Consider the following 14,265-nt stretch of genomic DNA (forward strand, 5'->3'; position numbering starts at 1 on the left):
GAACCACCTCTCAGACGTGTGAGAACCATGTGCGGGACACGCCGAATCCACCTACAGGACAGACCGGAACCACCTGGCCTAAATGCCTGAACCACCTGCCGAGCACGCCCGAACCACCTGCTCGACTCACCGGAACCACCTGTCGGACACGCCAAAATCTCCTGCCGGCTACGCCAGAACCACATAGGGGACAGTACGGGATCACCTGCCAGGCATGCTGGAACCACCTCTCAGACGTGCCAGAACCATGTGCGGGACACGCCATAACCACCTACAGGACAGACCGGAACCACCTGGCCTAAATGCCTGAACCACCATCCGAGCACGCCGGAATCACCTGCTCGACTCACCAGAAGCACTTGTCGGACACTCCCGGATCACCTGCCGGGCATGCAGGAACCACCTGATCTACTCCCCAGAACCACCGGCCAGACAAGTCAAAATAACCTGCGGCCAGGCCAGAACCACTTGGCGGACACTCAGGAATCACCTGCCGGGCATGCTGGAACCACCTCTCAGACGTACCAGAACCATGTGCCTGACATGCTAGAACCACGTCCTGGACAGACTGGAACCACCTGCCTGACCCGCCTGAACCACCTACCAAGCACGCCGGAAACACCTGCTCGACTCCCAGGACCCACCTGCCGGACACCCTGGAACCACCTGCCGAGCACACCGGAACCACATGCTTGACTCGCCGGAACCACATGCCGGATATGCCAAAATCAGCTGCCAGCTATGCGAGAACCACTTGGCCGACACTCCGGAATCACCTTCCGGGCATGCTGGAACCATGTCTCAGACGTGCCAGAACCACCTCCTGGACAAAGCGGAACCACCTGTCAGACATGCCTGAATCAGCTGCCGGCTACGCCAGAACCACTTGGCGGACACTCCGGAATCACCTGCCGAGCATCCCAAAACCACCTCTCAGACGTGCCAGAACCACGTGCCAGACACTACGGAACCACCTGCTGAGCACACCGGACCCACCTGCTCGCCTCGCCACAACCACCTGCTTGACTCGCCAGACCCACCTGCCAGACACACCAAACTCACCTGCCGAGCACGCCGGAACCACCTGCTTGACTCGCCGGAACCACATGCCGGATACGCCAAAATCAGCTGCTGGCTATGCCAGAACCACTCTGGAATCACTTGTCACGCATGCTGGAACCACGTCTCAGACGTGCCAGAAACACGTGCCGGACACGCTGGAACCACCTCCCGGACTGACCGGAACCACCTGCCTGACATGCCTGAACCCCCTGCCGGCTAGGCCAGAACCACTTGGCGGACACTCCGGAATCACCTGCTGTGAATGCCTGAACCACCTCCTGGACTGACCTGAACCACCTGCCGGACACGCCTGGACAACGTGCCGAGCACTCCCGAACCATCTGCTCGACTCGCTGGAACCACCTGCTGCACACGTCAAAATCACCTGCTGGCTACGCCAGAACCACGTGGCAGACAGTGTGGAAAGACATGCCGGGCATGCCATAACCACCTATCAGACGTGCCAAAACCACTTTCCAGAAATGCCAGAACCACCTGCCGAGCACGCCAGAACCACCTGCTCGACTCGCCGGAACCCCATGCCGGATACGCCAAAATCAACTGCCGGCTACGCTAGAACCACTTGGCGGACTCTCTGGAATCACCTGCCAGGCATGCCGGAACCAACTGTCAGACGTGCCAGGACCACGTGCCAGAGACACTGGAAGCACCTGCCGATCACACTGGAACCACCTGCTCGACTCGCAGGAACCACCTGCTGGACATGCCAAAATCACCTGCCGGCTATACCAAAACCAATTGCCGGACACTCCGGAATCACTTGTCAGACATGACAACACAACCTCTCACACGTGCCAGAAGCATGTGCCGGACACACCGGAATGACCTCCTGGACAGACCGGAACCACCTGCCAGACTCGCCGAAACCACCTGCTTGACTCGCCGGACCCACATGCCAGACACGCCAACATCACCTGCCAGTTACACAAGACCCACTTGGCGGACACTCCAGAATCATCTGTTGGGTCTGCCGGAACCACCTCTCAGACGTGCCAGAACCATGTGCCTGAGACGCCGGAACCACACCCCAAACAGATCGGAACCATCTGCTGGACCCGCTTGAACCACCTGCCGAGCATGCCCAAACCACCTGCTCGACTTACCGGAACCACCTCCCGGACATGCCAAAATCACCTGTTGGCTACGCCGGAACAACGTGGGGGAGAGTCCGGGATCACCTGCCGGGCATGCCGGAAGCACCTGTCAGATATTCCAGAAACATGTGAGGGACACGCCGAAAGCTCCTGCAGGACAGACTGGAACCACCTGCCCAAAACGCCTGAACAACCTGCTGAGCATGCCTCAACCACCTGATCCGCTCCCCAGAACCACCTGCCAGACATGTGAAAATCACCTGCCGGCTACGCCAGAACCACTTGGTGGACTCTCCGGAATCACCTGATGGGCCTGCCGGAACCACCTCTCAGACGTGCCAGAAGCAGGTGCCAGACACGTCGGAACCACCTCCAGGACAGACCGGAACCACCTGCCAGACCTGACTGAACCACCTGCCGAGCACACCGGAACCACCTTCTCAACTTGCCAGAATCACAGGTTCTTCAGACATGGTTCAAAGGTGTCTCCCATGTGGTTCCTGCATGGCTCACACATGGTTCAAGTGTGGCTCATGCATGTCTGTGGTGTTTGTCAGGCATGGCTCACATGTGTTTGTGGCATGGGTGGCACGTGGTTCAGGCATGGCAGGAAAGTTGTGCCTGTGTGGCTGACTCATGCATCAAGTGAGGCTGACCTGTGGTTCAAGTGTGACTGGCACTTGGTTCAGGCCTGGCTGGCACGTGACTTGGCGTGGCTGAGCCTTGACACAGGCATGGTTCACATGTTCAAGTGTGGCTGACACACTACTCAGGTGAGGTGGTAACTTGACACAGGTGTGCCTGACACGTCACGAAGGTGTGGTTCACGCATGGTTCATGCATGGCCTTCGTGTGGTTCAGTGGTGGCTGGTGCATGGTGCACACATGGGTGGCAGGTGGTTCAGGCGTGGCTGAAATGTGACTCCGGCATGTGTGAAACAGGACTCCGGTGTGACTGACACATGTGTGAGGCATGGCTGACACATGACTCAGGCATTCATCGCCCAGTATCCATGTGTGTTGTAAATGTCATCAGGCAGGAGTCACATGCCGTACATGGGTGGCTCCCACGTGACTACAGGTTGCTGAAACGTGGATCCCCCATACTCACTCATGGCTGCCACGTGGCTCACGCATGACTCAGCTGTGTTTCACGTGTGGCTCCCCTGTGGTTCTTGCGTGGTTCAAGCATGGAATATGTGTGTTTCACAGGTTCTTCAGATGTGGTTCAAGGGTGTCTCCCATTTGGTTCCTGCATGGCTCACACATGCTTCGGGTGTAATTCAGGCTTGGATCTCACACGACTCATCTGGGACACATATGGTTGAGGACACTCACACACGTGGTTCAGGCATAGTTCAGCCATGGCTCACATGGGATGCAGACGTGCCACAGAACTGGCTACAATGTGGCTGACACATGATACAGGCTTTGGTCACGCATGGCTCACACATGGTTCAGGTGCAGCTCATGCATGTCTGTGGTGTTGGTCAGGCGTGGCTCACGTGTGTTTTTGGCATGGGTGGCACGTGGTTCAGGCATGGTGGGCAAGTTGTGCCAGTGTGGCTGACACGTGCTTCAAGTGAGGCTGACCTGTGGTTCAAGTGTGACTGGCACTTTGTTCAGGCCTGGCCGGCATGTGACTTGGTGCGGCTGAGCCTTGACACAGGTGTGGTTCACACATTGTTCAGGCATGGCTGACACATGACTCAGGTGAGATGGAAATGTGACACAGGCGTGCCTGACACGTCATGCAGGTGTGGTTCACACATGGTTCATGCATGGCCTTCGTTTGGTTCAGGGGTGGCTGGTGCATGGTGCACGCATGGATGGCAGGTGGTTCAGGCGTGGATGAAATGTGAATCTGGCATGTGTGAAACAGGACTCCGGTGTGGCTGACACATGTGTCAGGCATGGCTGACACGTGACTCAGGCATTCATCGCCCAATATCCATGTGGGACGGAAATGTGATCATGCAGGTGTCACATGCCGTAAATGGGTGGCTACCACGTGACTACAGGTTGCTGAAACGTGCCTGCCACATACTCAGTCATGGCTGCAACGTGCCTCACGAATGGCTCAGTTGTGTTTCATGGGTTGCTCCCGTATGGTTCATGCGTGGTTCAAGCATGGAACAGGTGTGTTTCACAGGTTCTTCAGATGTGGTTCAGGGGTGTCTCCCATGTGGTTCCTGCATCTCTCACACATGGTTCGTGTGTAATTCATGTGTGGATCTCACACGACTCTTCTGGGTCACATATGGTTGAGGACACACTCACACGTGGTTCAGGCATAGCTCAGCCATGGCTCACACGTGATGCAGGCAGTGCCACAGAACTGGCTCCCATGTGGCTGACACATGATACAGGCTTTGGTCACGCATGGCACACACATGGTTCAGGTGTGTTTCATGGAGGCCTGCGGTGTTGGTCAAGCGTGGCTCACATTTGTTTTTGGCATGGGTGGCATGGGGTTCAGGCATGGCCGGCAAGTTTTGCCAGTGTGGCTGACACCTGCTTCAAGTGAGGCTGACCTGTGGTTCAAGTGTGACTGGCATTTGGTTAAGGCCTAGCTGCCATGTGACTTTGCGTGGCTGAGCCTTGACACAGGTGTGGTTCACATGTGCTTGCTGTGTGGCTGACACTTGGTGTGTCGCAGTTGACACATGGCTCAGGCATGCCTGACATATGGTTCAGATGTGGTTCACAGGTGTTTCAGGGGTGCCTGGCAGTTTTCTGATGCGGGGCTGACACATGACTCAGGCATGGCTCACAGGCGACTCAGGCATTCATCACACATTATCCATGTGTGGCAGGCATGTGGTCACATTTGGGACATGTCCTACAGGTGTGGCTCCCATGTTGCTGACTCGTGGGCCACACATACTCATTCCGGCTGGCAGGTGGCTCATGCATGCCTCAGCTGTGTTTCATTTGTGGCTCTCCTGAGCTTCATGTGTGGTTCAAGCATTGAATACGGGTGCTTACCATGTGGTTCAGATGTGGTTCAAGAGTGCCTCACATGTGGTTCAGGCATGGTTCAGTTGTGGCTCACACACGGTTCAGATATAATTCAGGCATGGCTCACACATGACTTGTGGGGGTCACAAATGCTCAGGAGACTTTCACACATGATTTAGGCATGACTCACACATGGTTCAGGTGCAGCTCAGTGAAGGCTCACTCGTGAGGCAGGCATACCAAAGAAGTGAGTCACATGTGGCAGACACCAGGTTCAGGCGGTTGTCACACATGGCTCACACATGGCTGAGGTGTGGCTCATGAATGGCTGTTGTGCTGCTCAGGTGTGTCTCACACTTGATTGTGGCATGGTTGGCATGTGGTTCAGGCATGGAAGGCAGGTGCCTCCAGCGTGGCTGACACGTGCTTCAAGTGAGGCAGGCGTGTGGTGAAATTGGGACTGACACATGGTTCAGTTGTGGCTGGCACATGACTTCGGCATGTCTGAGATGAGACTCAGGCATGGCTCACACGTTTTTCAGGCATGGCTGACACATGACTCAGGTGAGGCAGCCACATGACAGAGGAGTGCCTGTCTCATCACACAGGTGTGGCTCGCACCTGGTTCATGCACGGCCTTCATGTGGCTCAGGGCTGGCTGGTGCGTGGTTCACACAGGGGTGCCAGGTGTTTCAGGTGTGGCTGACACATGACTCAGGCATCTATCGCACATTATCCATGTCTGGCAGACATGTGTTTGATGCAAGGGTTACATGACATTCATGTGTGGCACACACGTGACTCACTCGCTACTGACATATGGCTCCCACCTACACAGACGTGGCTGGCACGTGGCTCACGCATGGCCTAGCCATGACTCACGGGTGGCTCCCCTGTGGTTCACGTGTGGTTCACACCTTGAACATGTGTGCTTCACACGTGTTTCCCATGTGGTTCAAGTGTGTCTCATGTGGTTCAGTCATGGTTCAGGTGTGGCTCCCAAATGGTTTAGGTGTAACCCAGGCGTGGCTCACACATGGCTCATGTGCGTGTCACCTATGGTTGAGGAGTGTTTCACCCGTGATTCAGGCGTGGCTCACACGTGGTGCAGGCATGGCTTAGCCATGGCTCCCCTGTAGTTCAATCGAGCCTCAGACTGGGGCCAAGTGTGGCTGACACAGGAGTTTGTCACACATGGCTAACACATGTCTCATGTGAGGCTCACGTCATGCTGGGGTGTGGCTCTGGCATGGTTGCCACTTGGCTCAGTCATGTCTGACACGAGATTCCGGCATTGCTGACATGTATTTCAGGCATAGGTTTAAGGCATGTCACACACGGGCTCCAGTGGTATGTGATGCTTCGTTCAGGCAGCAGTGACACGTGATTGCTGTGTGACTGACACTTGGTGTGTTGCAGTTGACGCATGGCTCAGGCGTGGCTGACATGTGGTTCACATGTTGGTGACAGGTGATTCACGTGTGGTTTGCACTTTACTGATGCGGGCCTGACACATGGCGCAGGCATTGCTCACACATGACTCAGACATTCATCGCACATTATCCATGCGTGGCAGGCATGTGGTCACCCGTGGAACCCGTCGTACAGGTGTGTTTCCCACGTTGCTGAAATGTGGTCCCCACATATGCAGTCATGGCTGGCACGTGGCTTATGCATGCCTCAACTGTGTTTCATGTGTGGCTCACCTGAGGTACATGTGTGGTTCAAGCATTGAACATGGGTGCTTCCCAAAAGCTTCAGATGTGGTTCAAGGGTGCCTCACACGTGGATCCGGCATGGTTCAGTTGTGGCTCACACACAGTTCAGATGTAATTTAGGCATGGCTCACACATGGTTCCAGTGCAGCTAAGCCAAGGCTCACACGTGATGCAGGCACGAAACAGTACTGGGTCGCATGTGGCTGACGCATGATTCAGGCGTTTGTCATGCATGGCTCCCACACGGCTGTGCTGTGGCTCATGCATGGCTGTGGTGCTGCTCAGGTATGGCTCACACTTGTTTGTGGCATGGTTGGCACGTGGTTCAGGCATGGCAGGCAAGTTGTGCCAATGTGGCTGACATGTACCACCAGTGAGGCTGACCTATGGTTCACGTGATGACACTTGGATCAGGCTGGGCTGGCACGTGACATCGGCACGGCTGAGACCTGACTCAGGCGTGGCTCACACGTTATGCAGGCGTGGCTGACACATGACTGAGGTGAGGCAGCCACGTGACACAGGCATGCATGACATGTCAGCTGGCCGTGGTTCACACATGGCTCATGCATGGCCTTCATGTGGTTCTGGGGTGGATGGTGCAGGGTTCACGCATTGGTGGTTGGTGGTTCAGGCGTGCCTGCCATGTGACTCAGGCATGTGTGAAACATGACCCTAGGGTGGCTCACACATGTCTCAGTAATGGCTGACATGTGACTCAGGCATGTATCACCCAGGATCCGTGTGTGGCAGACATGTGGTCACGCGTGTGTGACATGCCATACAGGTTAGGCTCCCATGTTACTCACAGGTTGATGAAACCTGGCTCCCGCATACTCAGTCATGGCTGGCACGTGGCTCATGCATGGCTCAGCTGTGTTTCATGTGTGGCTCCCCTGTGGTTCATGTGTAGTTCAAGCATCGATCATGTGTGTTTCACAGGTGGTTCAGATGTACTTCAGGGGTGTCTCACATGTGGTTCATGCATGGCGCACACATGGTTTGGGTGTAATTCAGGCTTGGCCCACACACGACTGTTGTGGGTCACATAACATAGAGGACACTTTCACGGGTGGTTAAGGCATAGCTCAGCCTTGGCTCACACATGATGAAGGAGTGGCACAGCACTGCCTCCCAAGTGGCTGACACGTGATTCAGGCTTTTCTCATGCTTGGATCACACAAGGCTCAGGAGCGGCTCATGCACAGCAGTGCTGTTGCTCAGGCATGGCTCAAATGTGGTTGTGGCATGGCAGGCAAGTTGTGCCAGTGTGGCTGACAAGTGCTTCAAGTGAGGCTGACCTGTGCTTCTAGTGTGACTGGCACTTGGTTCATGCCTTGCTGGCACGTGACTTGGCGCGGCTGAGCCTGGACACAGGCGTGGTTCACACGTTGTTCAGGCATGGCTGACACATGACGCAGGTGAGGTGGAAACGTTACACGGGAGTGCCTGACAAGTCACGGAGGTGTAGTTCACACATGGTTCATGCATGGCCTTCATGTGTTTCAGGGGTGGCTGGTGCATGGTGAACGCATGGGTGGCAGGTGGTTCAGGTGTGGCTGAAATGTGACTCCTGCATGTGTGAAACAGGACTCCGGTGTGGCTGACACATGTGTCAGGCATGGCTGACACGTGACTAAGGCATTCATCGCCCAGTATCCATGTGTGATGGAAATGTGATCATGCAGGAGTCACATGCCTCCATGGGTGGGTCCCACGTGACTACACGTGGCTGAAAGTTGGCTCCCACATAGTCATCACTGCCACGTGGCTCACACATGGCTCAGCTGTGTTTCAAGTGTGGCTCCCCTGTGGTTCATGCATGGTTCAAGCATGGAACGTGTGTGTTTTGCAGGTTCTTCAGATGTGGTTTCAGGGTGTCTCCCATGTGGTTCATGCATGGCTCACACATGGTTCGGGTGTAATTCTGGCGTGGATGTCACACGACTCATTTGGGTCACATATGGTTGAGGACATTCTCACACGTGGTTCAGGTATAGCTCAGCCATGGCTCACACGTGATGCAGACATGCCAAAAACTGGCTCCCATGTGGCTGACACATGATGCAGGATTTGGTCACACATGGCTCACACATGGTTCACGTGTAGCTTATTCATGACTGTGGTGTTGGTGAGGCGTGGCTGACATGTGTTTTTGGCATTGGTGGCACGTGGTTCAGGCATGGCAGGCAGGATGTGCCAGTGTGGCTGAAACATGCTTCAAGTGAGGCTGACCTGTGTGTCAATGTGACTGGCACTTTGTTCAGGCCTGGCTGGCACGTGACTTGGCGTGGCTGAGCCTTGACACAGGCGTGGTTCACACGTTGTTCAGGCATGGCTGACACGTCACTAAGGTGAGGTGGAAACGTGACACAGGTGTGCCTGACACGTCACGCAGGTGTGGTTCACACATGGTTCATGCATGGCCTTTGTGTTGTTCAGGGGTGGCTGGTGCATGGTGCACGCATGGGTGGCAGTTGGTTCAGGCGTGCCTGAGATGTGACTCCGGCATGTGTGAAACAGGACTCTGGTGCGGCTGACACATGTGTGAGGCATGGCTGACACATGACTCAGGCATTCATCGCCCAGTATCCATGTGATCACGCAGGAGTCACATGCCGTCCATGGGTGGGTCCCACGTGACTACAGGTTGCTGAAACGTGGCACCCACTTACTCAGACATGGCTGCCACGTGGCTCATGCATGCCTCAGCTGTGTTTCATGTGAGGCTCCCCTGTGGTTTATGTGTGGTTCAAGTATGGAACATGGGCGTTTCACTGGTCCTTCAGATGTAGTTCAAGGGTATCTCCCATGTGGTTTCTGCGTGGCTCACACATGCTTCGGGTCTAATACAGGCGTGGATCTCACATGAGTCGTCTGAGTCGCATATAGTTGAGGACACTCTTACACGTGCTTCAGGCATAGCTCAGTCATGGATCACACGTGATGCAGGCGTGCCACAGAACTGGCTCCCCTGTGGCTGACACATGATACAGGATTTGGTCACGCATGGCTCACACATGGTTCAGGTGTGGCTCATGCATGTCTGTGGTGTTGGTCAGCTGTGGCTCACATGTGTTTTTGGCATGGGTGGCACGTGGTTCAGGCATGGCAGGCAAGATGTGCCAGTGTGCCTCACAAGTGCTTCAAGTGAGGCTGACCTGTAGATCAAGTGTGACTGGCACTTGGTTCTGGCCTGGCTGGCATGTGACTTGGCACGGCGGAGCCTTGACACAGGTGTGGTTCACACGTTATTCAGGCGTGGCTGACACATGACTCAGGTGAGGTGGAAACTTGACACAGGCGTGCCTGACACATCACACAGGTGTGGTTCACACATGGTTCATGCATGGCCTACGTGTCATTCAGGGGTGGCTGGTGCATGGTGCACGCATGGGTGGCAGGTGGTTCAGGCGTGGCTGAAATGTGACTCCGGCATGTGTGAAACAGGACTCCGGTGTGGCTGACACATGTCAGGCATGGCTGACACGTGACTCAGGCATTCATCGCCCAGTATCCATATGTGACGGAAAGGTGGTCATGCAGGAGTCACATGCCGTACATGCGTGGCTCCCACGTGACTACAGTTTGCTGAAACGTGGCTCCCACATACTCAGTCATGGCCTCCACGTGGCTCACGCATGTCTCAGCTCTGTCTCATGGGTGGCTCCCCTGTGGTTCATGCGTGGTTCAAGCATGGAACATGTGTGTTTCACAGGTTCTTCAGATGTGGTTGAAGTGTGTCTCACATGTGCTTCCTGCATGCCTCACACATGGTTCGGTTGTAATTCAGGCGTGGATATCACATGACTCATCTCGGTCAGAAATGGTTTAGGACACTCTCACACGTTGTTCAGGCATAGCTCAGCCATGGCTCACACGTGATGCATACGTGCCACAAAACTGGCTCCCATGTGGCTGACCCATGACTCAGGCTTTGGTCACGCATGGATCACACATGGTTCAGGTGTGGCTCATGCACGTCTGTGGTGTTGGTCAGGCGTGGCTCACATGTGTTTTTGGCATGGGTGGCACGTGGTTCAGGCATGGCAGGCATGTTGTGCCAGTGTGGCTGACAAGTGCTTCAAGTGAGGCTGACCTGTGGTTCAAGTGTGACTGGCACTTGGTTCAGGCCTGGCTGGCACACGACTTGGTGCCACTGAGCCTTGACACAGGCATGGTTCACAAGTTGTTCAGACGTGGCTCACACATGACTCAGGTGAGCTGGAAATGTGACTCAGGCGTACCTGACACGTCATGCAGGTGTGGTTCACACACGGTTCATGCATGGCCTCGTGTGGGTCAGGGGTGGCTGGTGCATGGCGCATGCATGAGTGGCAGGTGGTTCAGGCGTGGCTGAAATGTGACTCCGGCATGTGTGAAACTTGAATCCGGTGTGGCTGACACATGTGTCAGGCATGACTGACAGTGACTCAGGCATTCATCACCCAGTATCCATGCGTGATGGAGATGTGATCCTGCAGGTGTCACATCCCGTACATGGGTGGCTCCCACGTGACTACAGGTTGCTGAAACGTGGCTCCCGCATACTCAGTCATGCCTGGCACATGGCTCACGCATGGCTCAGCTGTGTTTCATGTGTGGCTCCCCTGCGGTTCATGTGCCGTTCAAGCATCGATGATGTGTGTTTCACAGGTTGTTCAGATGTGCTTCAAGGGGTTCTCAAATGTGATTCATGCATGGCTCACACATGGTTCAGGTGTAATTCAGGCGTGGCTCACGCACGACTCATCTGGGTCACAAATGGTAGAGGACACAGTCACACCTGGTACAGGCATAGCTCAGCCATGGCTCACATGTGATGCAGGCATGCCCCAGCACTGGCTCCCACGTATGTGACACATGATTCAGGCTTTTGTCATGCTTGTCTCACACATGGCTCAGGAGTGGCTCATGCACTGCTGTGGTGTTGCACAGGCATGTTTCACATGTGTTTGTGACGTGGTTGGCACGTGTTTCCGTCATGGCTGGCAAGTTGTGCCAGTATGGCAGACACGTGCTTCAAGTGAGGCTGACCTGTGGCTCAAGTGTGACTGGCACTTTGTGTGGCTCCCACTTGACTCACAGGTTGCTGAAACATGGCTCCTGCATACTCCCTCATGGCTCACACGTGGCTCAGGCATTGCTCAGCTATGTTTCATGTGTGGCTCCATAGCGAGTCATGTGCAATTCAAGCAGTGAACATGTGTGTTTCACAGGTGATTTAGATGTGCGTCAAGGGTGTCTCACATGTGGTTCCTGCATGGCTCACACATGGTTCGGGTGTAATTCAAGCGTGGCTCACGCACGACTCATCTGGGTCACAAATGGTAGAGGACACTTTCACACGTGGTTCAGGCATAGCTCAGCCATGGTTCACACGTGATGCAGGCATGCCACAGCACTGGCTCCCATGTGGCTGACACGTGATTCAGGCTTTTGTCATGCTTGGCTCACACATGGCTAAGGAGTGCCTCATGCATGGCCTGTTGTTGCTCAGGCATGGTTCAAATGTGTTTGGGGCATGGTTGGCACGTGGTTCAGGCATGGCAGGCAAGTAGTGCCAGTGTGGCTCACATGTGCTTCGAGTGAGGCTGACCTGTAGTTCAAGTGTGACTGGCACTTGGTTTAGGATGGGCTGGCACGTGACATCAACACGGCAGAGACTTGACTCAGGCGTGGATCACACGTTATACAGGCGTGGCTGACACATGACTCAGGTGAGACAGCCTCATGACACAGGCATCCGTGACATGTCACCTGGTTGTGGTTCACACATGGCTCATGCATGGCCTTTGTGTGGTTCAGGGGTGGCTGTTGCAGGGTTCACGCATGGGTGGCTGGAGGTTCAGGCGTGGCTGACATGTGACTCAGGCATGTGTGAAACATGACCCTGGTGTGGCTCACAGATGTCTCAGTCATGGCTGACAGATGACTCAGGCATGCATCGCAGAGGATCCATATGTGGCAGACATGTGGTCACGTGTGTGTGACATGCTGTACAGGTGTGGCTCCCACGTGACTCACAGGTTGCTGAAACATGGCTCCCACATACTCAGTCTTGGCTGGCACGTGGCTCACGCCTGGCTCAGCTGTGTTTCATGTGTGGCTCCCCTGCGGTTCATGTGTGGTTCAAGCATCGAAGATGTGTGTTTCACAGGTTCTTCAGATGTGCTTCAAGGGTGTCTCACATGTGGTTCATGCATGGCTCACACATGGTTCAGGTGTAATTCAGGCATTGCTCACACAAGACTCGTGTGGGTCACACATCGTAGAGGACACTTTCACTGGTGGTTAAGGCCTGGCTCTGCCATGGCTCACACATGATACATGCTTGCCATTTGCTCCCATGTGGCTGACACGTGATTCAGGCTTTTGTCATGCTTGGCGCACACAAGGCTCAGGAGTGGCTCATGAACAGCTGTGATGTTTCTCAGGCGTGGCTCACATGTGGTTGTGGCATGGATCTCACGTGGTTCAGGCATGGCAGGCAAGTTGTGCCAGTGTGGCTGACATGTGCTTCAAGTGAGGCTGACCTGTGGTTCAAGTGTGACTGGTACTTGGCTCAGGCCAGGCTGGTACATGACTTCAGCACTGCTGAGACGTAACTCAGGTGTGGCTCACACGTTATCCAGGCGTGGCTGACACATGACTCAGGTGAGGAGGCCCCATGACACAGGCATGCTTGACACGTCAGTTGGGTGTGGTTCACACATGCTTCCTGCATGGCCTTCATGTAGTTCAGGGGTGGCTGGTGCAGGGTTCACGCATGGGTGGCAGGTGGTTCAGGCGTGGCTGAGATGTGACTCTGGCTATGTAGGACGCATGACCCTGGTGTGGCTCACTCATGTCTCAGGTATGTCTGACACGTGACTCAGGCATGCATCGCACAGGATCCATGTGTGGCAGCCATGTGGTCACGCGTGTGTGACATGCCGTACAGATGTGGCTCCCATGTGACTCACAGGTTGCTGAAACGTGGCTCCCTCATACTCAGTCTTGGCTGGCCCGTGGCTCACGCATGGCTCAGCTGGGTTTCATATGTGGCTCCCCTGCAGTTCATGTGCGGTTCAAGCGTCAAGGATGTGTGTTTCACAGGTGGTTCAGATGTGCTTCAAGGGTGTCTCACACGTGGTTCATGCATGGCTCACACTTGGTTCGGGTGTAATTTAGGCGTGGCTCATGCATGACTCATCTGGGTCACAAATAGTAGAGGACACTTTCACACGTGGTTCAGGCATAGCTCAGCCATGGTTCACACGTGATGCAGGCGTGCCACAGCACTGGCTCCCATGTATCTGACACATGATTCAGGCTTTTGCCACACATGGCTCACACACGGCTCCTGTGTGGCACATGCACAGCTGTGGTACAGCCCAAGAGTGACTCACATGTGTTTGTGGCATGGT

The sequence above is a fragment of the Equus przewalskii genome, unplaced genomic scaffold (genome assembly GCF_037783145.1).
Source record: "Equus przewalskii isolate Varuska unplaced genomic scaffold, EquPr2 contig_R2037, whole genome shotgun sequence".
NCBI classification, from domain to species: Eukaryota; Metazoa; Chordata; class Mammalia; order Perissodactyla; family Equidae; genus Equus; species Equus przewalskii.